This window comes from Triticum urartu, chromosome 4A (assembly GCF_056163025.1).
Source record: "Triticum urartu cultivar PI428250 chromosome 4A, HENAU_Tu73, whole genome shotgun sequence".
NCBI lineage: Eukaryota > Viridiplantae > Streptophyta > Magnoliopsida > Poales > Poaceae > Triticum > Triticum urartu.
In genome coordinates, this window is record NC_141876.1 from 276667254 (window position 1) to 276680173 (window position 12920).

Genomic DNA, 12920 nt, shown 5'->3' on the forward strand with positions numbered 1-12920 from the left:
GGCGCTCCACGAAGGCGGCCACCAAGTCGGCCCCGCTCAGGCCTTCCGACTGGATCATCACCCGAAGCCGGGAGACGGCGGCGTTCCCGGCCTGAGACAGTGACCTGGACCGGAAACTCCATGAGGGCTGCCTCCCAGCTGGCGGGCCGGCTACGTAAGCCGGCAGGTTGACGTGGCCTCCTTGCTGGGCGACGTTCTTCACGTAGAAGTACGACTTCTGCCAGATCTTCACCGACTAGATCAGGGGGATGGGCGGGAACGGGTTGTTCTCGCCCGACCTCCTCATGGCGATGAAGGCCCCGCAGGGGGCGGGCACGCCTGCGACGATGGTGCCGAGTTTGCTCTGGAAGAATTCCCCCCAGAGCTCCAGCGTGGGGAGCAGCCCCAAGAAACCTTCACAGAGAGAGACGAAGGCCGACAGCAGCATCACCGCATTGGGCGTGAGGTGATGCGGCTGAAGATTGTAGAACTCGAGGAAGGAGCGCAGGAATCCGCTCGCCGGAAGGCCGAAGCCGCGCAGGAAGTGCGAGCGGAAGACGACCCGCTCGCCCTCCTCCGGTGCCAGCGAGATCTCCGTCTGTGGCGCCAGGCGGACCCGCACGAGGTTGGCGTCGGGCAGGCGCCGAGTCTGGCAGAGGAACTCAACATGGTCCTCATGGACGTTGGAGCCATCCCACGAGCTCGACAGCGCCATGGGAGCAAGACGATGTGGCGGCGCGGCGGCGCTGAGACGGGAGCTTGCGGCGGCAACGAGAGGAAGAAAGGAGGACGAGAAGGGGCGGAGCGAGATAGAGCGTGCGAACCTCTGTCTCTCTCCCTCCTCCCCCTACTTTTAGGCTCGCGTGGCGGAGCCGAGGAGGCGCGGCGTGGGGAAACATGGGGATCGATCGTGCCCACTCCCCCACGTCCCGTGTTTATTGCGCCCTAACGGCGAAATAAAATCGCCACGGGAAGGCGAGCGGTCCACCTGGGCCGCAGAAGATCAGCATTCGGGCCGAGGCCTAGGAGTGGCGGGCCCGGGCCTGCAGCGGCGTCCCGTCGCGCGCGTGCGCTGGCCGGATCTCGCTGCCACGTGGCCCGCGGGAGGGTCCGCGGTCAGCACGCGGGTCGACCACTTTCCCGCCTGCAAGACGTAGTGCTCCCCGAAATCGGCATACACCAGCAAAGCCGGCTCTTCAGGGTAGGAAGCTGACCAAGCTTCTCGTCCCTTTGTCCGCCTCGAAGCTCGATCAGCTTCGGGGACTACTGTCGGAGTAAATAGCCATGGGTAGCCCAGCCGGCTTCCCCTGGCCCTTCTGAAAAAATTACGAGCCCGTCCGGCTCTCAAGAATCCAAGACATGGGGCCGCCTTCCCCTTGCTGGCTGTCACCCAGGCCGGCTTTCGGAAGGCGGCCCGACTTTCGGAAGGCGAGGAGGCCGACTCCAAGAAGCCGGCCGCGAGGAGGCCGACTCCAAGAAGCCGGCCGCGAGGAGGCCGACTCCAAGAAGCCGGCTCCCATAAAGCGGTCGAAACCGTACCCTCAAAGTTTGCATCCACCTAGCGGCGATGAGACGGGACATGGCTACAGTAAAGCCTGCCACCCCCAAATCCCGGAGCACGCCTGGCACAGTGCGCCGTACGGGCGGCCATGACCCGTCCGGCGCAGCACTGTTGCCACGTTGACCCTGATGTCATCCACGATGGGCTACCAGTACGGCCCGCAGGCGGTGGGCCCCTGCGGGCAGAGAGACACCCGAAGGCGGCTTGGCCTCCCCCAGTCGACCCAAGACAGAGCCGGCTCCCCGCAGCCGGCTTGCCATCTACCTCGAAGGAGATGCCCCATTAAGGAGACAAGACGCGGTGAGGCTACAGTGGTCACACGCCGGACGGCAGCACTGTAGCCACACTTACCACGGCGAAGCCCTCGTCACCAAGATTGAGCAACAGTAACCAGCCACCGACAAGGCCCTGGATAGTGGGGCCTGCCTGTCGACCAGGGAGCCAGCAGCCGGCGGGCCCCAGCAGCCGGCGCAGAAGCCGGAGAGCGCAGTCACAGACGGCTGGGCCCCGCGCCCAGTCGGATTACCATTGTACCCCTGGGGGGTAGGCCTATATAAACCCCCCGGGGCGCCCATGTAAAGGGTTGGACCCCCAGCTAGTTTTAGACAGCACACAAGGAGAAGAAGCAAGCTAGCCGTGCCCTTCTTCCTCCGCCCACCGAACAGCTCAAGGAGCATTGTGTAGCTACTTGTCCATCTAGTGATCATGCGGACACCCCGTAGAGCAGCAGTAGGGGTGTTATCTCCACAGAGAGCCCCGAAGCTGGGTAAGATTCGCCGGCGTGCATGTCTTTGCCTCATCCCGTTTCCGGGCACCGGCGACGTCTTACTGGCTCCCACAATGATAAGCCACCCGTTGGCATATGTTGCACCTACAACCCGACACGTATGACTATATTCGGAATATATGCCTACATTACATTGATGAATTGGAGCTAGTTCTGTGTCACCCTATGTTATGACTGTTACATGATGAACCGCATCTGGCGTAATTCTCTAATATCGATCCATTACCTACGAGCTTTCCATATATTGTTCTTCGCTTATTTACTTTTCCTTTGCTACTATTACAATCACTTCAAAATATCAAAAACATTACTTTTGCTATTGTTACCTTTTTTGCTACCGTTACCACTACTATCATATTACTTTTCTACTAAACACTTTGCTGCAGATACTAAGTTTCCAGGTGTGGTTGAATTGACAACTCAGCTGCTAATACTTGAGAATATTCTATGGCTCCCCTTGTGTCGAATCAATAAATTTGGGTTGAATACTCTACCCTCGAAAACTGTTGCGATCCCCTATACTTGTGGGTTATCAGCGTTAACTTAGTTTTTTAGGGGACGCGTCAACTTAGAAGGCCCACAAGTGTGTGGCAGAGAACATATAGCCCATTTGCTATTTGTAAGAATGTACAGCCCATTTTATTTATTCTGATGGAATTTACTACAGCCCATTTTCTATCTAGGACAACGATTAATAATTTCATCAACCGCTCAAAACAGAATTCAAAAAAAATCCCACATTTTTATGGGATCCAAAATGTTTTTATCCGAAATTTCTAGTCAGATTAAATATAATATCAAAATAAAGTTGTATTACGTTAAAATCCAATGAAATATTGCGCGCACAACAAGTAATGAAATTAAAATTTTCAAATTTCGAAAATAATATTTTTTTTAACTAATTACGCGTTTGGTGCATTTTTTTATAGTTACTGCCCAGTTATTATAATTACATCCCATTTATTATTTCTTAAAGTCCATTTTCTTGTTAAGCCTAATACATACCTCCTAGGAAAGTTTGCAGCCCAGCGGGGCGGAGAATAACAAGTTGACCCAGATATTGTGTACAACTGTCGGCCCAGTTGCATTGGTGATGTTGATAAAAGGCCTGTGTAGTACAGTACAACCTAACATGGCTACTCAGCCCACATTCAGCGACGCCGGAAAGGCCCAAATAAGGCTTCTATACAACTTTTTGAAGTCACTAAGCTCAATTAATAACTTAAGAAAAAAGTTAGATTACAGTGGAACCTAATTAAAAGCTGTCACGAGCAAAGAAATAATTCAACGGGTCCCACTTGTGCGTGTGTGCATGTGTGTGTGAGAGAGAAAGAGATAGAGGGAGAGATAGAGAGAGAGACCTATCGGTCGATGCTCGTAAATACATCTTTCAGCCATATGCATTGCTGATGCTCAGTAAAAACTTATATAGTTGACACAATCATATAGAACATCATAGCACATTGAACTTACATACAAAAATTTGACGCAGGCGGCACAATCAGGATGGAAGCAGTGGATCGCTACGGGTAGGGCTATGTTGAAACCAACGAACTCGTACATAACGGTTCATCGTCTTTATCAATGACAGGGAAATATCTTGAATGTTGTGCAAAGAAAACAGACAGACAACACAATAAGTTCTGCTAGCACATTAAGTTGAGGAACAGCCCTTTCTAAAAAAAGTTTAGGTACAAAATTATAACAGGTCACAATCAAATGTACTGGCACATCAGTGCTTCACACCCATAGCTCGGATTTAACTAGTATCTGACAAGATTCAGTTGTTACCTCAAATTAGAGCACATCCAGGTAGCCAGCCCTGCCTCTTCTCCAAAAGAAGAAGTGGCCTCCGCCGCGCGATGGAGTAGGCCCTGTGCCATCCATCGTTCCAAGCAACACGGGGAAAGTCTGACGTTGACTCCTGTAATGGACGTCATCGACGGACCCTAGCACCAGCGGCAGCGGCAGGACTTCAATTGATGGATTGACCACTTCTTCGACATGCACGGACACTCAATACAGGTACATCCCTAACGTGGTCCGCCGTGGCCTTCGTGGTGACGAATAGTACAACCCCTGTTCCTGCACCGGTATCTCAACACCAATCACCTTCGATATGGTGGACGGCTTCTTCATCCATGCCATAACCGTCAGAGCCCAGCTGTCTGGAGGAACAAACATACTTACGAGCTTACCTCCAAGGTCGTTGATAAGCTCATTCATGGACTCGTTGTTCCAAGCACGTCGAGGCATGCCGTGGAAGGTAAGCTTTGTTAAAAACTCAAGCTCGGAGGGCACCGAGCCCCATCTTGGGTGCCACTGATCAAAGCTCACTAGTGCGCCATCACAGAACAAACGACGGGAAGATTCGAACACACGACTGTAGTCGAAAGTTGTCCGGAACTTGATGAAGAAATCAGCCGGTGGCGGACAGACTTCGACGAGCAAGTCACTTATTTGGATGCCGTGCGCAATGCCAAGAGCTTTGACAAGGTCGTCCGGCGAGACGGGAGGCCGGACGCCGTTGATGGTTACCATCAGCACTTTGCCGGCAAACTGGTCGTTAAGCGCCGCCATGCCACTATTGAGCGACAACACGCAGCGACCGAAGGCAGGACGGACCTCGGGAACTCTGGCTCGGAGATCCACGTTGACCGGCGACATGATAGTGAGCTTGAGTACAGGGAGTACAGGAGGGGGATTTGGGGGAACTGGAGTAGGAATCGAGATTCCAAAGGTGCGGAGGCGCGGGAGATTGGGGATGAAAAGGTAGCTTGAATTTCGAACACGCGCCAATATGTTCTCGGCGCACAAGCGCACGAAAACACTGGTGGCGCCCACATGTCGGCCTAAGAGTCCTTATTCTTTCTTTTTTGGAGAGCCCGGCCTTTTTTCTTTGAGGATCTTTTGAGAGCCCGGCCTGAGAGTCATAATTGACATGTCTGGCATTGCGTTACTACTTGGCCCATATTCAACGACACCTCATTGGCCCAAACAAGTGTACATCATCAAAAAGACACTAAGCTCAAATTATATAACTTGAAAAAAGGAGATACACTTTGAACACTGGAGAATGGTGATGCCCTCATTTAGCCCACTAGTAGTTCGAGACAATAAACAGTTCGAAACACCGATATATACATTCAAACACTGACTAGTGACTACTACTGACATAAACAGCAAGACATGATAGTTCATAAGAAGTCTTGCTGCACCACCAAAACGCAACCATCTGCAGCACTCAGAATCTCGTGATCCAGACGAGAATGAAATTCTAAACAGAGCCAACTATTACATAGCAAGAGTGACATAGACGAGGATGACCAAATGACAAGGAATATGCATAACAAAATAAAGAACTACCCATCCCGAACAAGCAGCAAAGACAACAAAGTCATTCGAAGAGATGATCCAACACCATCATAATTCACGGCCCCGCTTCAGCAACCAATGATCCGGAGACACCAGTACTCCACCCTTTCGACGCAACAGCCCAATTACCTATCAACCTGAAGGCTTGAACCACATCACTTCTTGTCGTAATTGAGACATCCAAGGATCAAAGTTAACCCGTGATGAGGACATCAATACCATTGTTACACCCACAGCCCCTACTGTTACATATACTGGACCAATTACTAGAGCTCGCGCACGCCAATTAAATTACCAGGTACTTTCGTTTCTTGGTAATGATTCTAATGTTCATGAGATTATGATGCTGCCTAAATTGGATACATTTGTTTTGCTTTCAAATGAAGGGCCTAGCTTGGAGAAGGATGAACATTGGAGCAAGAACACGCATGAAGTTGATGGCATGCGCAAGGGGATCAAGAACGGAATTACAAGTGATGATTTCAGGACTTTGAAGCCGCCATAAGGAGTGCATGAAGCCATGGACGAAATATACAAGATGCCACTTCATAATATTCGTCCATAGGCTATTCTAGGTGCTGCGTCACCTTATTAATGGGCCAGGCCCATGTAATTTCGAAATACTTAAGTATAGGCTATTTTTAGAGTCCGTATGTGTGGGGAAACAAGAGTTAGGGTTGGTTTCGGACCCCACCCTCAAGGGCCACGAAATTCCCCTCTCTTTCTCCATATATACAGCCCTTAGGGCGTCGTTTAGACTTTGGGTTTTGTTTAGATTAAAAGTTCGCCATAGCTGCAACTTCGCGTACTTCATTTGTGTCCAACGACCAGACCAAGACGTCACAGAACCCCACCTTGATCAATAAAGCTTTCATCTTATATTCGCAATATCCAGATTGCAATCTCAGTTTCTTGCTTGTTCTTCGTTTGCTCGCAGGAAACAGGCCCTCGTGGTCAGGTTGATCGTGCTCCGGCGTGGTCAATAACCCCTCGGAAGTTGGTTTAGCGATTGCTAAGGCGCGACGTCTCGCACGTTCGTAGTCGGATCGTCAAGGTTGACTCCCACAGAAAACGATAGCCACCATCTCATCGAAACATCGGGACACCTTTGCCTCTATCAAGTGGTATCAGATTTCCAGGTTGCTCGGTGAGATTTTACAGTTTTTCGTAGATTAGATCGAGTCTGTTCTTCATACCTATAGTCCACGAAAAAGCCACACAAAAAAAATTAGGGTTAGTTCATCATATCCGAACCAATCTGAGCCTTTGCATAATCTTTTTAGGGTTTTTGCTTTGTTGAATTTGCGGTTGCATCGTCGTGTCAAGTTGCTGGTCTTAGAGTCTAGTCTTTTAGAGTTTCGAGTTCTGGTCATAAGTTGTCACGCCGCCGCCGCACCATCATCATCGCCCATCTATCACTTTTGCTTATCCGCCACCGCTCTGAATCCTTATCCATATACCACTACCAATCCGTATCCATATACCACCATCAATCTCTATCCATATACCACCACCGCTACCATATACCACCACCGCTGCCATATACCACAGCCATATATCCACCACCAATCCGAGTTCTTCTCATATTAGGTTTGTTCTTGAGATCAATCTAAATTCCGAGTCGTGTTTCCTTGCCTGCGTAGGTCTCGGAAAAAAAAAGAGTCTGGAGACCCCCGGGCAGTTTTTAGGCCAAAATTTTCACGGGCAAAAATATTTTTTCCCTATCCTATTTTTAGCCTTTTCTGAGTCTTTTGAGCCACGTGCCATCATAGTGATTTTTTGTCGCACTTTTTCGTCGTCGCTGCCCTGATTTCCGAAAAAAAAAGTGAAAAAAAAAATTTCGTGCCCATCCTATCAGTTTGACGAGGGAAGAGTTTTGAGACACTCGCCATTATAGTAATTTTTCGCAAAAAAAAAGAGGAGCGCAAAAAAAAGGGAGCGCAAAAAAAAAGCGAAAAAAAAGTTCCAGAGTGTGCTTTTCCCTTATTTACGTGCAGCGCCGTGATTTTGTTAGTGTTCTAGGCTCGCGTCTCTAGCACGGTCTAGCCTAGGACCAGCACAGTACCGTCGTTGAGCGTTTATTCAACTTTGCATCTCTGAATTGATTATTGCTGACCCTTTTTGCTACCATACTATAAGCCTTCCCAGCTCCACATACCTCTACGTCGTGCGTTTGACTCTCCCTGGCAATCGCTCTATCCAAGCTTTTGAGAGTTTTGACTACAACGGTTGCCGATCACCGCCTGCTGCTGGGTAAGAACTGGTAAGAATTTGAGATTTGCTTGACGGATTTGTGACACCCGCCACCACCACCTCTTGTTAGTATTCTGTAGGATCATATTCTTGTGTGTTTTCTATTGTTGCTAACCATGGCAGGATCACAAGCCGACGAGACTGACTGGGAGAACATGACGAATCAGGAGTTGCATGATAAATTTCAGCAAATGATGAATGGACAGGTGCAGGATGTGCTAAACAGATTTGAAGAGGCCATGGAGAAGATAGATGACATGGAGAAGACGTTCGAAACAAAGCTCGATGACAGGTTTAATGAATTGCTCGCGCGTCTTCCACCACCACCACCGGCTGCACCTAACGCACCTCTACAACAACAACAACGACGACTACCTACACATCGTGAAACAGCCCTCCGTCGAGCGAGCCGTCTCCCTCTTGCACCTGGCCAAACTGTTGGTGCTGCTGTTGCTACTTCTGTGGCTCCTGCTGCTGATGCGGAGGAGGATGATTTTGCTGGCGATTACGAGGATGAGGTTGATCAAAATCAGAACTACGTGCCACCACTAGCACAGCAACCATCAGGTCGTCCACATGCAAATAATGGCAATGGTAGGGCTCACCCTCAGGTACGAGATCATGACCATCTCCCTAAACTAAAATTGAATATTCCACCATTTGAGGGTAGATATGTTCCTGATATATATCTTACTTGGGAGTTAGAAACTGAATGATGAGGACATCAATACCATTGTTACACCCACAGCCCCTACTGTTACATATACTGGACCAATTACTAGAGCTCGCGCACGCCAATTAAATTACCAGGTACTTTCGTTTCTTGGTAATGATTCTAATGTTCATGAGATTATGATGCTGCCTAAATTGGATACATTTGTTTTGCTTACAAATGAAGGTCCTAGCTTGGAGAAGGATGAACATTGGAGCAAGAACACGAATGGAGTTGATGGCATGCGCAAGGGGATCAAGAACGGAGTTACAAGTGATGATTTCAGGACTTTGAAGCCGCCATAAGGAGTGCATGAAGCCTTGGACGAAATATACAAGATGCCACTTCATAATATTCGTCCATAGGCTATTCTAGGTGCTGCGTCACCTTATTAATGGGCCAGGCCCATGTAATTTCGAAATACTTAAGTATAGGCTATTTTTAGAGTCCGTATGTGTGGGGAAACAAGAGTTAGGGTTGGTTTCGGACCCGACCCTCAAGGGCCACGAAATTCCCCTCTCTTCCTCCATATATACAGCCCTTAGGGCGTCGTCTAGACTTGGGTTTTGTTTAGATTAAAAGTTCGCCATAGCTGCAACTTCGCGTACTTCGTTTGTGTCCAACGACCAGACCAAGACGTCACAGAACCCCACCTTGATCAATAAAGCTTTCATCTTATATTCGCAATATCCAGATTGCAATCTCAGTTTCTTGCTTGTTCTTCGTTTGCTCGCAGGAAACAGGCCCTCGTGGTCAGGTTGATCGTGCTCCGGCGTGGTCAATAACCCCTCGGAAGTTGGTTTAGCGATTACTAAGGCGCGACGTCTCGCACGTTCGTAGTCGGATCGTCAAGGTCGACTCCCACAGAAAACGATAGCCACCTTCTCATCGAAACATCGGGACACCTTTGCCCCTATCAAGTGGTATCAGATTTCCAGGTTGCTCGGTGAGATTTTACAGTTTTTCGTAGATTAGATCGAGTCTGTTCTTCATACCTACAGTCCACGAAAAAGCCACAAAAAAAAATTTAGGGTTAGTTCATCATATCCGAACCAATCTGAGCCTTTGCATAATCTTTTTAGGGTTTTTGCTTTGTTGAATTTGCGGTTGCATCGTCGTGTCAAGTTGCTGGTCTTAGAGTCTAGTCTTTTAGAGTTTCGAGTTCTGGTCATAAGTTGTCACGCCGCCGCCGCACCATCATCATCGCCCATCTACCACTTTTGCTTATCCGCCACCGCTCTGAATCCTTATCCATATACCACATACCACCACCGCTACCATATACCACCACCGCTGCCATATACCACAACCATATATCCACCACCAATCCGAGTTCTTCTCATATTAGGATTGTTCTTGAGATCAATCTCAATTCCGATTCGTGTTTCCTTGCCTGCGTAGGTCTCGGAAAAAAAAAAAGAGTCTGGAGACCCCCGGGCAGTTTTTAGGCCAAAATTTTCTCGGGCAAAAATTTTTTTTCCCTATCCTATTTTTAGGCTTTTCTGAGTCTTTTGAGCCACGTGCCATCATAGTGATTTTTTGTCGCACTTTTTCGTCTTCGCTGCCCTGATTTCCGAAAAAAAAAAGTGGAAAAAAAAATTTCGTGCCCATACAATCAGTTTGACGAGGGAAGAGTTTTGAGACACTCGCCACTATAGTAATTTTTCGCAAAAAAAAAAAAAGAGGAGCGCAAAAAAAAAAGAGGAGTGCAAAAAAAAAAGCGAAAAAAAAAAGTTCCAGAGTGTGCTTTTCCCTTATTTACGTGCAGCGCCGTGATTTTGTTAGTGTTCTAGGCTCGCGTCTCTAGCACGGTCTAGCCTAGGACCAGCACAGTACCGTCGTTGAGCGTTTATTCAACTTTGCATCTCTGAATTGATTATTGCTGACCCTTTTTGCTACCATACTATAAGCCTTCCCAGCTCCACATACCTCTACGTCGTGCGTTTGACTCTCCCTGGCAATCGCTCTATCCAAGCTTTTGAGAGTTTTGACTACAACGGTTGCCGATCACCGCCTGCTGCTGGGTAAGAACTGGTAAGAATTTGAGATTTGCTTGACGGATTTGTGACACCCGCCACCACCACCTCTTGTTAGTATTCTGTAGGATCATATTCTTGTGTGTTTTCTATTGTTGCTAACCATGGCAGGATCACAAGCCGACGAGACTGACTGGGAGAACATGACGAATCAGGAGTTGCATGATAAATTTCAGCAAATGATGAATGGACAGGTGCAGGATGTGCTAAACAGATTTGAAGAGGCCATGGAGAAGATAGATGACATGGAGAAGACGTTCGAAACAAAGCTCGATGACAGGTTTAATGAATTGCTCGCGCGTCTTCCACCACCACCACCGGCTGCACCTAACGCACCTCTACAACAACAACAACGACGACTACCTACACATCGTGAAACAGCCCTCCGTCGAGCGAGCCGTCTCCCTCTTGCACCTGGCCAAACTGTTGGTGCTGCTGTTGCTACTTCTGTGGCTCCTGCTGCTGATGCGGAGGAGGATGATTTTGCTGGCGATTACGAGGATGAGGTTGATCAAAATCAGAACTACGTGCCACCACTAGCACAGCAACCATCAGGTCGTCCACATGCAAATAATGGCAATGGTAGGGCTCACCCTCAGGTACGAGATCATGACCATCTCCCTAAACTAAAATTGAATATTCCACCATTTGAGGGTAGATATGTTCCTGATATATATCTTACTTGGGAGTTAGAAACTGAATGATGAGGACATCAATACCATTGTTACACCCACAGCCCCTACTGTTACATATACTGGACCAATTACTAGAGCTCGCGCACGCCAATTAAATTACCAGGTACTTTCGTTTCTTGGTAATGATTCTAATGTTCATGAGATTATGATGCTGCCTAAATTGGATACATTTGTTTTGCTTACAAATGAAGGTCCTAGCTTGGAGAAGGATGAACATTGGAGCAAGAACACGAATGGAGTTGATGGCATGCGCAAGGGGATCAAGAACGGAGTTACAAGTGATGATTTCAGGACTTTGAAGCCGCCATAAGGAGTGCATGAAGCCTTGGACGAAATATACAAGATGCCACTTCATAATATTCGTCCATAGGCTATTCTAGGTGCTGCGTCACCTTATTAATGGGCCAGGCCCATGTAATTTCGAAATACTTAAGTATAGGCTATTTTTAGAGTCCGTATGTGTGGGGAAACAAGAGTTAGGGTTGGTTTCGGACCCGACCCTCAAGGGCCACGAAATTCCCCTCTCTTCCTCCATATATACAGCCCTTAGGGCGTCGTCTAGACTTGGGTTTTGTTTAGATTAAAAGTTCGCCATAGCTGCAACTTCGCGTACTTCGTTTGTGTCCAACGACCAGACCAAGACGTCACAGAACCCCACCTTGATCAATAAAGCTTTCATCTTATATTCGCAATATCCAGATTGCAATCTCAGTTTCTTGCTTGTTCTTCGTTTGCTCGCAGGAAACAGGCCCTCGTGGTCAGGTTGATCGTGCTCCGGCGTGGTCAATAACCCCTCGGAAGTTGGTTTAGCGATTACTAAGGCGCGACGTCTCGCACGTTCGTAGTCGGATCGTCAAGGTCGACTCCCACAGAAAACGATAGCCACCTTCTCATCGAAACATCGGGACACCTTTGCCCCTATCAAGTGGTATCAGATTTCCAGGTTGCTCGGTGAGATTTTACAGTTTTTCGTAGATTAGATCGAGTCTGTTCTTCATACCTACAGTCCACGAAAAAGCCACAAAAAAAAATTTAGGGTTAGTTCATCATATCCGAACCAATCTGAGCCTTTGCATAATCTTTTTAGGGTTTTTGCTTTGTTGAATTTGCGGTTGCATCGTCGTGTCAAGTTGCTGGTCTTAGAGTCTAGTCTTTTAGAGTTTCGAGTTCTGGTCATAAGTTGTCACGCCGCCGCCGCACCATCATCATCGCCCATCTACCACTTTTGCTTATCCGCCACCGCTCTGAATCCTTATCCATATACCACATACCACCACCGCTACCATATACCACCACCGCTGCCATATACCACAACCATATATCCACCACCAATCCGAGTTCTTCTCATATTAGGATTGTTCTTGAGATCAATCTCAATTCCGATTCGTGTTTCCTTGCCTGCGTAGGTCTCGGAAAAAAAAAAGAGTCTGGAGACCCCCGGGCAGTTTTTAGGCCAAAATTTTCTCGGGCAAAAATTTTTTTTCCCTATCCTATTTTTAGGCTTTTCTGAGTCTTTTGAGCC